This window comes from Lolium rigidum, chromosome 1 (genome assembly GCF_022539505.1).
Source record: "Lolium rigidum isolate FL_2022 chromosome 1, APGP_CSIRO_Lrig_0.1, whole genome shotgun sequence".
Classification (NCBI taxonomy): Eukaryota; Viridiplantae; Streptophyta; class Magnoliopsida; order Poales; family Poaceae; genus Lolium; species Lolium rigidum.
This window is the reverse complement of record NC_061508.1, coordinates 110,128,207-110,141,128: the sequence shown is the minus strand read 5'-3', so window position 1 is coordinate 110,141,128 and position 12,922 is coordinate 110,128,207. Positions and strand designations below refer to the sequence as shown.

At 47.6% G+C, this 12,922-nt stretch overlaps 1 pseudogene; it reads right to left on the bottom strand.

Annotated features, from left to right (window-relative positions):
• Nucleotides 1-7,626: 7,626 nt before the first annotated feature.
• On the bottom strand, nucleotides 7,627-9,003 carry LOC124650060 (annotated as a pseudogene).
• Between the last annotated feature and the right edge of the window lie 3,919 nt (nucleotides 9,004-12,922).

Genomic DNA, 12,922 nt, shown 5'->3' with positions numbered 1-12,922 from the left:
ACCAAGATTGGTGGTGTCGAGATTGTGCGTTTGAGATGCTCGAAAGCTTTGTCCACCTCTTCGTTCCACTGAAACTTCTCTCCTTGCTTAATCAAAGCATAAAACGGCAACGCCTTTTCTCCCAGCCTGACGACGAATCTGCTTAAAGCTGTGACTCGCCCAATTAATTGCTGTATTTCTTTTAACTTCGTTGGCTTCCTCATTGTTACAATAGCTTGAATTTTTTCTGGATTGGCCTCGATTCCTCTTGCTGAGACTACGAACCCGAGAAGTTCTCCTGCAGGGACGCCGAAAGAACACTTCGTCGGGTTCAGTTTGAGGAAAAACTTGTCAAGGTTGTCGAAAGTTTCCTTTAAATCCTCGATCAATGTTGTCCCCCTTTTTGATGTTATGACGACATCGTCAATGTACACTTGTACGTTTTTCCCAATCTGTGTTGCCAAGCACTTCTGCATCATCCGCTGATATATTGCTCCCGCGTTTTTCAAACCAAAATGCATTGTTCTGTAGCAAAACACGCCATAAGGTGTTATGAACGCTGTCTTGACTTCATCATCTTCTTTTAATCTGACCTGGTTATAACCACAATATGCGTCCAGGAAGGAAAGACGTTCACATCCTGCCGTGGAGTCGATAATTTGATCGATCCTTGGGAGGGGAAGTGATCCTTTGGACAGTGTTTATTGAGACACGTAAAGTCGACACACATGCGAAGGACTTTCGTGTTTTCCTTCGGGACCAGCACTGGGTTAGCTACCCACGTGGCCTCTGTATGTAGCTCTTTGATAAAACCAGCTTCTCTGAGTCGGTCAATCTCTGACAGCATGGCTTTGCGGTTTGGTTCCGAAAAATGCCGCAAAGGTTGTTTGATTGGTCTCGCTATTGGATCCAAGTTTAGGTGGTGCTCGGCAAGTTCCCTGGGTACTCCTGGCATGTCAGCTGGACACCATGCGAAGATTTTCCAGTGCTCACGGAGGAACTCGACGAGCGCGCTTTCCTATGTGAGGTCCATGTCTGTTGCAATGAACGTCGTTTTCTTTGGATCTGTCGGATGAATCTGCACCTCCTTGGAATCCTTAGTAGTGTTGAAGGTTGGCTCCCTGAGTGGCCTTCCTGCATCTGGAAAAACATCATAATCAGTTGTGAGCCTTGACGCTATATATTTTGCTTGCATCCCGAAAATTTCCAACAGTCGATGAAAATCCTTGTCGCATTTATCAGCTAACGCGAAACTGCCTTTGACTGTAATTGGTCCCTTAGGCCCAGGTAACCTCCACAACAGGTACGTGTAGTGTGGTACCGCCATAAACCTGACATATGCTGGTCGTCCCAACAAGGCGTGATATTGCGACGGGAAATCCACAACTTCAAACTCCAGCCTTTCTATCCTGTAGTTTTCTCGGGTCCCAAACTGAACGTCGAGGTTAATCTTCCCCAATGGATAACTCAGCTTCTCTGGCGTGATTCCATGGAAACGTGTGTCAGTTGGTTTTAAATTTGACAGGGATATGTTCATCTTCCTTAGTGTATCCGCATACATAAGGTTTAGACTGCTGCCTCCATCTATGAATACTCGAGATATATCGAATCCTGCGATCACCGCTGGTAAGATAAGTGCTGACTGCCCTGGTCGAGGAACTTGCTGCGGGTGATCCGCAATTGTGAAGCCAATGTCCTGTCCCGACCAATTTAGGTACTCAATCGTTGGTGGAGGCATCTTCTCTGCCATGAACACTTGTCGTGAGATTACTTTCTGAGCCCTATTAGACGGTCTAGCTTTCTGAATCATCGAGACCGCGCCGTTGGAGTTAGGATCAACATATGGAGGTGGGTGTGGTGCTGCCGCTATTCTGAGCTGGTGCCGATTTTCGTCCGTAATTGCGGGAGGAGGTGGCAGGTGGATCTCACTCCTGGGCCCTTGGGGGTTTCTATTTGTTGCTTGAGCATTGTCTAGCCCTGCGACCCTCAACATTGCTTGAAAATTGCGACAGTCCTTCTGCAGATGTCCTGGCTGCCTCTTCCCATTATTGTCGAGATAGAAATGCATCTGACATGGCCCGTTCATCATATCCTCGGGAGATACAAGAGGTCTCTGAAACCTTGGTCCACTATTTTGCCTATTATTCCGAGAGTCATCTCTATTGTCGCCTCGCTGCTCGTTACTCCTTTGATATTCATCTCTGTTGTTTCCTCCTGTGCTTCCCCGAAACCCAGCCGATATTTGGCCAGGAGCATCGTAACTCGAGAATTATCGAGGAAATCGTCGTCTATTTTGAAAATTTCGACTACGGTCCTCCTCCAGTGACCTGTGTCATTTATTGTGAACAGCATCTTCTCCATCTGCCCATCTGTTTGCTATCTCCATCAACGCTGAAACTGTCCTTGGGTTGGTTCTCCTCAAGTCTTCGACAAAATCTCCTTGTCGAATTCCTGCCACAAACGCATCTATTGCTCTTTCGTCAGATATATTCTCTGCCGAATTTTTAATGATATTCCACCTTTGGATGTATTTTCTCATTGATTCATCATGCTTTTGTCGACATGATCTCAACTCTTCTAGTGATGCAGGTTTTTTGCAGGTTGATCGGAAGTTCTTGACAAATACATCCTCAAAACTATCCCAGCTGTCGATGGAACCTGGGGGAAGCTTCTTTATCCAAGATCTTGCGGCTTCACTCAGGTGTACTTGAATTCTCTGCATGGCTGTTGCTCTTGTTCCACCTATAAGTTTCACCGTCTCAAGGTAATCGACTAGCCAATCCTCGGGATCTTGCAGGCCATCGAATTTCTTGAAATTGTCTGGCAACTTAAATCCTGACGGGACTCGAGTTTTCGAACTTGTCTCGTAAAGCACGGGAGTCCACACATATCTTCTTCATCAACTTCTGATGAATGCCGATGTTCCCTTCTATCCTGTCGCGCTCTATCCACCCTGGCCTGAGTCGATGTATCTCTGACCCCGCTCGCTCTCGGGGGATCCTGCACTGCTACAGTAGGTTGTGGATTATTTTGCCTTGCAGCTCCTTCGGGAGGTGTAGTTGCGAATGCTGCTCCCATGGCTCCACACCCTGCCATGGCCATGTTATACAACGCTTCTCTTGGATCTCCGGGAGGTGGCTTGGACGCTAGGATGAAAGCTTGTGTTGCCATGTATCCCGCTTCCGGTGTTTTGGGAATAATATTCCCCCTCGTGTCGATTGACATAAAAGACATATCGAGGTTTTGAATTAAATTTTCTCTCTCTGCTTCAGATATATTTTGCAGCCGAGATCTTGCTCTCCTTCGAGCTTCTCTATGACTATCTCCCGAAGTTCTTGAATTTCGGCTTAGATCTGCCCTTCGCCTACTGGATGCGGAAGTGGCTTCCTGCCTCCTGTCCAACTCGATTTTCTGCTTCTCGAGCTCCCTCCTGGTACGTGCAAGCCTATATTGATACGCTTGTAACTCCTCAGGTGTCGCCGTAATGGTCATTGGTTCTGTACCATCAATAGCTCTTGCTACTCGATCCCATAATGCTTGTGGAAATTGCACCATCTCTCGTGTTCCTGGTCCGATATATTTTGTTCCCAAACCTCGCGTGAGATCTGCAGGATCGACATACGGATTTCCCGCATCGTCGAACTTTTCTGACGTCTCCTCCCCTGGGCGACTTGGTTTTCCAATTACATAGATCTGATGATATTTTGGATTCTGAACTTTGTCGGGTTTGGTGACACCATCATTGAGATTGGTGAAGACCTTTTCAACAGTAGTGGATCTGTCGATGAAGTTGAAGCTGTCGATGTTGCTCGAGTCATCGATTATATCGGAGTCCGCGGATGACTCGAAAGACATGTCGCTGAAGATCTTGGCGAGTTTTTCACTTGCCCTGGTGCTGATGAAGCGTGGCGACGAAATCTCTTCTTCGCCTGACTCGGTTGACGATGTTGAATCCGAAAAATCGGGATCGACCGCCGATGATCCCGACGAGATCGGAATTTCGAGACGATATGATCCTTCCTTCTCGACGCGGAATTGGAACTTGCCAAACGTCATCTCCATAGGCTCCTCCAGATACGCATATGCATCCAAACGGGAGGGCGGGTGAGGAACACAATCGACTAGATCAGTTTCGATCTGTTTACCTCTGTCCAAAGCGTTGCTTGCAGTTGATGAAGTCGACGATCTTGAACGTGCCATCGAGATCAGCTCCTTGTCGCCTCTAATCCCCACGGTCGGCGCCAATTGACAAGGTATTAACTTATCAATGTCTACAGATTGTAGACTAGGGTTTCGTTGGAAGTAGAGGGCAAGTAGATCTCGAAGGTTTCAGCCGAAAAGTACTCGACGATTAAGGAACTAGGGTTATGTTGACAATGGATTCGATCCTCTCTTTGTCCCTCGACTCCCCCTTATATAGGAGGCGGAGCCGAGGGATTCGTAATATACAAGTTACAGAATCCGGGAGGGTTTCTAACCCGTCCCGTAAAATTACAAGTCTCTATATTTCCTAATACAACTTTAACTTTCCTTAATAATAACTGGGCTTCCGAACTTCATATTCTTCGACTTGTGGGCCTTCCGTAAACCCCGGGTACGATCTTCAGCAGGTCCATTGGGGATGCCTATGTCACCGAGAGCCACCACTCCGGTGTCCAGCGTACTCGTGCCCTCCAAGTCCAAGACACTGCGTGACAGGATCCCCCCTCGGCTGCCTTGTGGAGGCGAAAAACCCATTTCTCTTCACGTGCAAAGGAGAAGCTCTCCACCTAAACAATTATGTTGTGTATAATCGTGATGAGTGTGCTTTGTGTCTACGTGTTGTATTCCGCTCCAAGGCCTGCTTGGATACACCCTCCTCCCGCCAAACTCAAACACAAGGCTAAGATCGTTATGTACCCCTCAATTGGTTTATTTATGGAACGGAACAAAGCGATCTCAACATTTTCAAATGTATTTGATTTTGAGGAGGAGCACAAAATGCAGCGAGCTTTTGAAGAAATCCTCTCTTTTCTTCTGCACCGATGGAAGAAACAAGGGAAAATTTGCCACAGGACACCGTTATTTTTTGGCATTTGCTGAAACACACCGCTCGATTGTGTCTTTACTAGGTACCATTACAATTATGTGGTACATTTGCCATAACACACCACCTGGCTAAAAAGGGAAAGCTTTGCACTTTGTCTTCAAAACCAGTCATCAGAAGAAAAGTTGCAAAACTTTCCGTTTTTAGGCTAGTGGTGTGTTCTGGCAAATGTGTCACAAAATTGTAATGGTACTTAGCAAAGACATAATCGAGCGGTGTGTTTCGGCAAATGACAGAAAATAACGGTGTCCTGTAGCAAAATTTTCCAAGAAACAAATACCAGCACGTGTTGTTACAGTGGCCGTCCGCTCGATGGATTCGCATGCAGAGTATAACCTGGCATATATGCACCGACGGCATCAGGTAGGATTCGGCGGATCGCGCGTCTCTGTGCTTCCAGCGCAGCGCCTGCCGGCCGATGGCCGATCGATCGGTAGCGAACGGCCAGCTTGCGACCCCGCCGTCCGGGAGCACCGGGAGTCCGGGACCATACACACGATTGCACGATACGATGTCGACGCCGACGACGCTACAGGTTGCCATGCAGCCGGCTCAGCTATCCCTATCGATCGCAATCGCCTTCCTTCTTCATCTTAATCTGTCGTTGTAGTACCTACCAGAGCGAATGGTTGTCGTGATTTGAGTTGGCACTTCATTTCCAACAGAATTTAAGAATTTATACTGTATTGAAATGCGCTGCTAGTATAGCAATGGCAATGGGTATGACGTGAAGCGCGCTCCATGCGTAGTATCGTCTTTGTTTTTCTCGCTGGAAAACAGTTCCAGTGTTTGGTTTAGACTGATGATTCACAAGTTCAGGATACAACCGACAAGTATTCAAACTTCATGGTTTATTTCGCTGAACCTCTACGAGTTCAGGATTAAAAATAGATTTGTTTCCCCTTTCTCAAACAACCTCATGACTGTATGTAGCCACATAGCCAAATGCTAAAATAACAAGAACGGCTAAGAAGCCTCATAGCCATACAGAGCCACCTAGCCAGAGAAATCTTTCGCTTAATAATTTTTGGTTGTATCATTGTATGTACCCAACATATGCAGATGGGGGGAAGCATTCTTGTTCTTGGTCACATCGTCTGAAACTCTGAATACCGTTGAGCACTTGTTTTCAAGAAATGGACAGGCTAAGTCACTAGTTCATGTCACAAATCCAAGACGCCTCAATCAGGGCAGTACCGCAGGCATGTGCAGCCTGGTCGATCGCACAGGGCCTCCCGATTTAGAGGGCCTCCAAATTAATATGTTGAACTAGTACTCTAATGATCGATTTTGTTTAATTGGACCTCAATCAATTCGATGAGAGATGCTACAAAGTACTTACTCCATTATGGCAGTACTAGTGCTTAGGAAATTTGCAATAGCATTAACTCCAAAGGCCCCCAAGCCATCCACGCCTTTTTACCCGTATCTTTTCTTTCTCTTCCATCGCGAGTGCAGCTAATTCAGTTGGTCTTCCAATGAATATTAAGATTTTGTCTCAAGGATTTTTATGAAGAACTAACTGAAGATTCATTTTAGAAAGATGGCACGTTTCGACTAAAAATTAGCACTTTTGATTCTTAGATTGCTTTTTCACATGATGCACTTATTTTAATTTATTTTACCACATACTACCTCCATTCCTATAAATAATACGCACACACATTTCAATGTGAACCTTGACCAAATAAATAGGACAACAATATCACGATCATATAATATATAAGCAATATTGTTAGAATCGTGTTGGAAAATACTTTCTAATGATACCAGTTTTATATTAAATATTTTTCATATACTTTATCCTGAAAAATATGTTTTAACTTCATCAAAACTTGCATGTATCTACAAACTAAACTCATCTAAATACATGTATATCTAGATAAAATTGAAACATCCTTTTTAAATAGAGAGATATAGATTAATATTTTGTTAAAGATAAAATACGAAAAACAAGGACGCATTATTTATTGAAATGGAGTGAGTAGTATATATATATAATCATCTTAGTTGCTAATGATCATGCTCAGGGCCTCTATTTCTTGTTTTGCTCAGGGCCTCCGTATTCTCAGGTACGGCCCTGCGCTCAATTAAGCTTATTTATGCTCATTTATAACTTTGGAGGTTACGATCTTACGCGCAAGGACATACTCGGGTAATCCTACAAACGATCGCACGGTACGATATCGACGCTACAGGTTATGCTATCGCTATCGCAATCGCCTTCGTTGGTTCGTCTTAATTTGTCGTGGTAGTAAATCATGGTTGTGATTCGAGTTGGCACTATACTTGATTTTTCAATAGAATTCAAGAATTGAATGTTTAAATGCACTGCTAGTATATACTACTGTATAGGAACTGTATGACGTGAAACCACGGGACTCAAAACTTGATTATCATCGATCCTGCAAAATTTCAACTTATTACTCTGAAGCAAAATGAAGCAAACCCTTTTAGTTCTGCATACTAACTTGCCAAAAAAGGGACCCGTGCCTTCAGTGAACGACGGAGAAAGCATAAAAGAACTCGAGCTCGCCTTGCCGACCCGAAGCCAGGCATGGTCATTCTGTGTCTGATGGCGCTGGGCGAGCGTCTTGGTCGATCGGAACCCACGGGCCGGGCGCCGGCGCCTCCAGGGCGGGTGCCCCCCGAACGTTGTCGAACTGCGCGCGGCACGGCTGGTCGTCGCCGCACCGGAGGTTGACGCCGTCGAGGCGCACCCCGATGCACGGCCGCTCCTCGCTGCAGCGCAGCTGCACCGCCACCTTGCTGCTCGACGTCCCCTCGATCCTCCGGAACGTCACGTCGCTGATCTGCACCAGCGACGGCTTGTCGGCGTCGTCGCCGCAGCGGTCGTGGGGGCAGTAGCTCTGGTCGATGACGATGGGGTTGGCGACGTCGGCCATGGTGATGTCCTCGAAGGTGATGTTGGACGCCAGGCCGGGCGGCGAGCCCGGCCACGTCTTGATGCGCAGCCCGTTGGTGGTGCCGCGCACCGTGCAGTTCCGGACCACCAGCCCGCGCACCTCCTCCTCGCCCTCCTCCCTCCCCAGGCTCCCCACGCTGATGCCATGGCCCGGGCCGCAGATCACGCCGGTCACCACCACGTCGGTAGAGCCGGGGCCCACGGACACGCAGTCGTCGCCGGTGCCGATCACCGAGTCGGTGATGCGGACATGGCTCGAGAAGCCCACGTGGATGCCGTCCGTGTTGTGGCTGATCGCCGGCGCGTGGATGTGGAGGCCCTCCGCCGCGACTCGGCTGCTGCGGTGGACGCTAACGTGGAACCCCCGGCTGTCCACGAACCGCAGGCCCCTCACCGTCGAGTTCGCCACGTTGTCCAGCTCCAGAGTCTGCACAAATCCCACAACCATGAAATGTTGCCCACGCTCGATCGATTAGTACTGAACGTACGGCCAGAGTCAGTACCGTCGTCTTGGGCTTATTTTTCTCGACGCCTCCCTGGCCGTCGAGGGTCCCGGCGCCGGTGACCAGGAGGTTGGTCAGGGCACTGAACGTGATCCAGGCATCATCAGACAAGTGGCATCCTCCAGTGCACGGCCGGAGCACGCCGTCGATCACGAAGACGGGCGTGTTCTTGCACGGGCCCGAGAACTCGACGGCGGCGACTGCGAATGTGCCCGCGGGGACCAGGACCGTCGCCTTGCCGGCCGTGGAGCCGCACGCGGCGCGCCATGCCGCCACGAACGCCTGGACAGGGGTGATCGACACATGGTTCAGGAAACAGAAGGAAACGAGGGGATCGGCGCGTGGTTCACTTCACTCACGTCTTTGTTGTCTTCGCTGCCCGGAGTCGCCCCGTACTCCGTCACGTCGTAGACGCCGCCGGAAGCGCCATTGCTGACGCCGTGTACGTGGCCACCGCAAACCACTGCGAACAGGTACAGGGTGAAACAGACCTTGAGGACGGTAGTCATGGCGGTCGAAACTCGAAGGTCAGTCGTCGGAATGTCAGGAGGAAGCTTTTCATCTTATACCCACGTACATGAGAGTCGATCGACAGTGTAAGAGTTATTTTTCCTTGCGCATAACATCGTAACCTCCAGAGTTAAAGATGAGCACAAATAAAAGCTTAATTGAGCGTCTGACTTCACTTTGGTGCTACCGGTAACTCCTTACTGACATGAACTAGTACTAATTAAGCATGTCCGTTTCTTCAAGACAAAATGTTTGGCCTACCATGCCAGAAAATTGGTGAGCCCACAAGAGTTGGCACCAAATATTTCGCACGTTATGGGCGAGCGCTAGGCGTCGGCCGACCGATTTGGGGGAAATCGGTCGCCCCCCAACATCGGATGTGACCGTATGATGTTCCTACAAGGAAGGGGTGCTTTCCATTGCCCCACTTGGCAGAGATGTCGCTTTCTGCAAACGTTACCCACGCATCTGCTACTAATTTCTGCAAACATCAACTGTGTTCGCTCTTCCCTGCGTATAAATCGGTTTGCTGGCGGAAGGCAAAAACTCACATCTCAAAACTCTAATTACAACAATATTAGAGATTAATTTACAACAAAAAATTTCCACGGTTTCCAACAAAAAATGACAAATCCAACGTTTGTCACATCTGAAAAATCTCTTTACACCTACCATGCCAGAAAATTGGTGAGCCCACAAGAGTTGGCACCAAATATTTCCCACGTTATGAGCAAGCGCTAGGCGTCGGCCGACCGATTTGGGGGAAATCGGTCGCCCCACAACATCGGATGTGACCGTATGATGCTCCTACAGGGAAGGGGCGCTTTCCATTGCCTCACTTGGTTCAGAGATGTCGCTTTCTACAAACGTCACCCATGCACCTGCTACTGATTTATGCAAACATCAACTATGTTCGCTCTTCCCTGCGTATAAATCCGGTTTGCTTGCGGAAGGCAAAAACTCACATCTTAAAACTCTCTTTACAACAATATTAGAGATTAATTTACAACAAAAATTTCCACGGTTTCCAACAAAAAATGTCAAATCCAACAGTAGTCACATCTGAAAAATCACTTTACAACAATATTAGATATTAATTTACAAAAGGAATTTCCACAGTTTCCAACAAAAAATAGTAACAAAAGCCAACATTAATCACATCTGAAAAATCTCTTTACAATAATATTAGATATTAATTTACAACAAAAATTTCATATGTTTTTAACAAAAAAATTACTTAAATTACAACAATTCCAACATTAGTTCTCTATGGCAAATCAATTTCCATACATAATTTCAGCAAAAAACATGGAGGATTCCAACAAAAAAATCCAACTACTTCACCATTACAAATTTCCTATGGAAAATCCCTTTACAACATATTGCATAGATGTTCTCCACAAAAATCACCTATATTTCCAACAAAAATTCACATTGTAAGGCGGCAGAGCTGTACCATGAGGTCGTGCATAGTCGAGATGGCGTTCCTCCTCCATGGTACTCTCGGCAGAGCCCCTCTCCCACACCCTCCTCCTCTGCGTCGATGTGGACACCTGGCCTGAGTCGTACGCTTCCCCGCTCCACACCTCATTGCATCTCCACCAGTACCTCCCACACCGGCGATAGCACCGCCGTCAATAAAACAACGGTGGTACCCGTGGTTGCTGTGGTTGCCACAACGGCGGCAAAACAAGGATAAGAACTTGGGGGGCCGGGGGGCAGAGCTGTAGCTCCCTAGGCGCTAGGAGCAGCGGCGGGGCGCTCGGGAGCGCGATGAGGTATACAAACCTTGGAGAAGATACCTCTTCAGGAGATAAGGTAGTAAGGTCCACTTCTGTATGCCACGTAACGGGACGTTTGACGTGAGATGACACGACCGATTTCTAGAGATGGTGGGCAAATTACAAGCGTTTTCCATATTCTTGCCAAATCGTGCACCCTCACGCGGGGTACTCTACTGGACTGTCCTATTCAGCAGGGTTTTTTCGGGGTTCTTCAATTTTTTTGGTTGACTTTCGGTTTGGCTGGTTTTTCCCATGCATCTCGACGACGCTCTCCCTACATCTCGGTGGCGTACGTCGGTGACTGAGAAGAGGTGGGAGATTTTATCACTTCGGCAAGTTTGTAATAGGCCCTCGATTTATATGGAAATTCGTTAGAAGTCCCTAAAGTTTCTGATTCAGCCCCTATTCTGTTTATTGGTGCCATCTAGACCCGACGAGTAAGCTCGAATGATTAGAAAATATTTTAAACCTAGGTAATCACATAACCAGTGTTTTCAGTCGGCTCCAAAGGTAATGGTTATATGTCAAAAAAATGGACACGGTGGTTATTATGTACCAAATGTACTATAATATTCTTTCCGCCAAAAAATACGTATCTAGATAAAGTTGAGACAAGGTATATAGCAATCTACTAAATTTATTCTTTGATCTAAATTTTACTTAACTAGTATTTATAATACTTCAGGAGCTAATGAAACTATTTTGGTAAAATTCAATTCTCTCAATTCTTCGGCAATCGCGCCAAAAACTCGAGTTCCTTTTGGATTTCCTTTTTGATCAATTATAACCGCGACATTGTCATCATAGCGGATTATTATACCATCTTCACATTTGAACTCTTTACATGTACGTACAATTACAGCTCGAATTACTTCAGATCTTTCTAGAGGCATTTGCGGCAATGCGTCTTTAATTGAAGGGGGATTATTAGTTTTGCTCCATTTAGAGGTATGTGTAATTTTCATCCCACAACTCGCACAATGTGATCGCAGCACAACTAATCGTCGGTCGGGATAGCTCTCGAACCGTCATCGTCTCCATCGCCCAACTCCCTGGAGACCAGACGGCCAGATCCAATCTCCACCGGCGTGAGATCTGGGCCCCTCTCCCTCCGCTTGCCGCTCCGGCGGCAGGAGGGGGAGGGGACCTCGTTCCTCCTCCGTTTTGTAGTTAGGGCTTGGCTGTTGTGGTGCGTCGTTGGGGTGGTGGGAGCGGCGCCCGGGCAAATAAATCTGCCTCAACTCCACTCCCACACCGACGGTGACCTTCATGGCGGCGTCTCGGAGTTGTTGGCAACGTGTGCTTGTCGATCTTTCAGGTTGGCAGCTTGGTTTTCTCGCCGGTCTTCAGATTTGGCGAGATCTGTTTCTCGACGTGTCACTAGCGCTTGTCGTTGTCCACGACGGCGCTGGGGGGCGGGGCGAGGTGGTTCTTCTGGAGCAAAGATGTTGGTCCGGAGGTGGTTGGTATGCGGTTCTTCTCCGACTTCGTCGATGGGAGGCGGCGTATCTTGGTCCAAGACAGCACGGGGACATCCCCCGGTCGACGTGCCACGAGCGACATGTGCCTCGCCGCTGCGGCAGGCTCGTTCATCGACTCACAAAGCCTCGTTGGCGATGGTGCTTTTTTTTGGATCTTGCAATGGTGGAGGCTCGGCGTCACTTCTTGCGTCCATCTCGGCGGCGTTGGAATTGGACGGCGGCCGGCGGTTACTGGTGGTTGCGGTGAAACCCTAGAGATCGTTTTGTATTTCTCGATCTTTTAGGATTTTATCTGCAAATTCAGGATAATCATTTTATCTCGGTTTGTCTTTTAGTTTCCACATATGTTGCTTCATGTAACTTGGTTTTCGATTAATGAAATATGTGGTTCTCAAAAAAAAAACTCGCACAATGTGCAAGTTGGATGAGTAAAAGGGTGCGCCACGGTGGCTTGATGGCGTGCGCTCTGTCTTGAAGGTTTTGCCGAAAAGCCCCTCCTAAAATTTCTTATTCGTTTCTGGGTATTTACTCGCTCGTGAGAGTCGGTTCCCTAATAAATTGCTCCGGAAGGCTCTCGAGTGTTCTAGAACAAACTCGATCTCCTCCATTCCGATTCCAGTTCGCAAACCACCCCCAAATCGAGCGGCGAGGCC